The sequence below is a fragment of the Triticum dicoccoides genome, chromosome 4B, assembly GCF_002162155.2.
Source record: "Triticum dicoccoides isolate Atlit2015 ecotype Zavitan chromosome 4B, WEW_v2.0, whole genome shotgun sequence".
NCBI lineage: Eukaryota > Viridiplantae > Streptophyta > Magnoliopsida > Poales > Poaceae > Triticum > Triticum dicoccoides.
This window is the reverse complement of record NC_041387.1, coordinates 605,752,080-605,755,539: the sequence shown is the minus strand read 5'-3', so window position 1 is coordinate 605,755,539 and position 3,460 is coordinate 605,752,080. Positions and strand designations below refer to the sequence as shown.

General features: G+C 44.8%; 1 long non-coding RNA gene across 1 annotated transcript; it reads left to right on the top strand.

Annotated features, from left to right (window-relative positions):
* Positions 1-518: 518 nt before the first annotated feature.
* LOC119294004 lies at positions 519-1,856 on the top strand. Its single transcript, XR_005143291.1, has 3 exons — positions 519-883; positions 962-1,149; positions 1,754-1,856. It is a non-coding gene; the product is annotated as an uncharacterized LOC119294004 (long non-coding RNA).
* Positions 1,857-3,460: the final 1,604 nt, after the last annotated feature.

Genomic DNA, 3,460 nt, shown 5'->3' with positions numbered 1-3,460 from the left:
TCCATTTAGAGCATGTCAATTGGATGTACAAGTTATTTAGGGGTAAAATCAACTTCCCTCTGAAGTCTGCTGCTGGTCATGCTCTTTTATATGGTGGTCTGATCTGGTCACACTCTTTCGACAGTCGATGCATATTTTCTTTTGGGTAATTTGCTTCACCTAAGCTTCAGTAGCACTGTGCATGGCCCTTTGAGTTCATATCTTCTATTGGCGTCTGAAAACTATCATTTTTGGTCAGCTGATATCACTCTATTCATGCTATCAATTTTTCTTTCTCACTATATGGTAGTCCTTGACCTGTTTGTGTCATCGGAGAAGGGAATTTTCCTTTTTTTTCACTTTTATCTTGTTTCCTTTTAATATATTGGTTTTAGTTGTATATTACAGAAGGATTGGACATGGAGATCTAAGATGGAAGCATTTGTGTATATACTGTACCTTTGTATATCTTTCCAAGTTCCATCTTGCCTTATCATACATTTTAAAAGAACAGTTGTTTTCTGAGTCATTGGTGTACTTATGTTGTGTTGTCACCGACCATGAGTATATAACAGTTTGTTGGACAAAAGTATTCTTGTGGTTTGTGCCATGGTTGGGCACCATCTTAAATATAAAATGATAACATTGCAAACATTTTTATTTTGAAGGGCCAACAAGAAAGGATTTCTTCCGGCAGCATAACAAAGAACCCATTGGGTGGATGCAACACCCGAATGCCTTTTTGACTAAATCATTTTAATTAACTAATTACAGTGGCGGAGCTAGATGGGGAGGCAAAGGGCAAATACATCAATTCTTGAGCAGTCCAAAAACTATAATTTGTTGAATTAAGCACCCCCAAGAGTTCTTTATTCACACATTTTTTCAAGGTTGGGGGTTTAATGTAAGTTTTCTGCTATTAAAACTGCAACTTTCCATCTTGATTTTGTCCATGATTAAGTTTTGGGTGTGGGCAGGGCAGAAGATCAAGCACTCCGTCCTCTGCCAGGTCGCCGCCGCTGCTCGGGACGTAGACGCGCACATGGGTCCGTCAGTCGCTGGCAAACGAGGTCGAGTCCGTGCGGAGCACTGGTCTCCTCGCTGTCGTCGTCGTCCTCCCTGCTGCCAGCGACGCCCTCCTGTCTCCTCTGCACCAGTCTACTCCTTCATGTCTGTCCCCCTCTCAATCTCCTCTTTCTGTTGTTTGTTTTCTCTATCTCACATAGGAAAGCTCTTGATCCACCAAAACGCTGAATCATGTTCATATTTGCTACCCTAGGAAAGAAGGATATAAAACTGAACTACAAACATCAGTAGTAGAGCATACATCATAAAGGGTTGTGGATGTCCCATTGCTGCACGAACTGAACCAAGGATGTTTAGCAACTAATTTCTTTTTTTGTGGGATCAACAGGAGGATGGGATTCATAATTGAGAACATTATGTGTTCATAATATATATTTTGTGGTAGCAACTGAACCAAGGATGCTCATGGCAAGTTTAATCGCAATATAAATCACTTGGTTTGGAAACACACCTGCTAAAAAAATAGATTGATCTTTTCTTAAAATCTTCAACCTACTATGTAAACCAGTTCTCCTTTGTATCAATCTGAGATCCATCTGGATTATATCTGATTTTAGTGATATATAAATCAAAATTGATTTATTCACTCTTTGGTAAGCACTTATCTTTAGATGACACATTTGATAGTTCTGGTGTTCTGTTTTATGTGGTTTGATTTTATCAACCGAATTTGGTCTTTCTTTTGCAGATTATTTACAAAAGAAAATGGTTTGGGGTGAAGAGTTGAAGGCTTGAAGCCAAATGTTCCTAATCAAGAAGATGACCCGCACAACTCCCCTGAAACAAGGCCAGCACTATGTGCGAAGATTGAAGATCCCAAATATGTTTACTTTGGTCCAATATCGTATAGCAGTGTAATGCTTCAGGCACTTTTTATCATTCATTTTTATTATTCAAATCTCTATATGGTTGCCATAGATGCTACTATTACATGGATTTATTACTATTTTTCATGTGTTGTTGAAAATAGAACTCACTCATTTATTTGTCTACGGAGGGAGTAGCATACAGTAAGCTTCATTTCACCGAGGAGATCTTCCGTTACATAGAGTTATTAATTTCAATATGAATTCAGAATTCAGTACCCACACGAATTTCGTAGATGCTTTGATCGAGATGTGCGTTGCACGTGCATGCTTACTAGTTGGTTCCAAAACAATCAAACAGGATTGCTGTCGAAGTGGTTTGCTGTGATGATGCAGGACGTTTCCAAATGGCATTTGCAGCTGTTTTCGAAGGTGTGTGTAACAGATCAAGCGACCCTCGAAGCTCACGTATGTAGGGAAGCAGTGGTCCTAGACGAAGACATGCATTTGCACAAAATCCGTATTGCATCTGGCTGTCCACAACGAGCCAACGACTAGCGGGGCTCACTCTTCCTTGGCTCATATTGTATGCTCTTTTTTTTTTTAAACGGAGGCAAAGATTGCCTCATCTATTAATTAAGTAGGAGAAAATTGCTCAATTAATTATAAAAAATTGGACAAAAACCGAAACAAGGACCAAGCCCATCCCAAAGACTAACACTCAGGGCAAAGCCCACCCACGACCAACTTCGATGACAACCACGTCGCTCACACGACACGAGGTCCATGCCCTCGAAGTTGCAAATCTCGTGAGGCCGCCGCCTCGATATCCACTGCTCCGTTGCGCCCTGCGCGCTTAACCAACACCACCTTCCGGGGCCGCCGCCCCGACATGCCTCCGCTCACCCTTGAGCAGCAACGTCACACGATACAGCAACCCGCAGCTCAGGACAACCGCACGCAGACCACGAACGCCGCATCACATCCGGGGCCGTCGCCCTGACATGCCACCGCTTACCCTTGAGCAGCAACGCCGCACGATACAACAGTCTGCAGCCCGTACTGATCAGGATAACCGCACGCAGACCACGAACGCCACACCACATCTGGGGCCGCCGCCCTGACATGCCGTCCAACTGCACCCGCTGGGACGCGTTGACCGAGCCGACAACCTTGTCGCCCACGCAGCTCAAGGTCCTCACCCAAGCCATGCTGACAAACAGCCCTACCTCCTGGGGCCACTGCTGCTCGAGGCCGCCGCCTTGGCTCTCAACTAAAGATCTCGGAGCCGCCGCCCAGGCATACACCGCCCATGAAAACGAAAGAGCCCGCACAACATCCCAAGGCTGACCCTCCAAAGTGACGCCTCCGAGAAGGTTACGACGTAAAACGCCGCTGCCGCCCACTCCAGAATACTGAAGTTTCTCACCGGAGAGCCCAAACACATGGAAGGAGAGGAAGAACTCTATGACGACGCCTTCAAGAAGGTCACGACACCCGCACGCGCCGATGTCTTCAAAAGCTTTCGGCCAAGTCCCTCATCTCCTATCAGTGAGCCTGCAGATCTGGGCACGATGGATACCCAAACC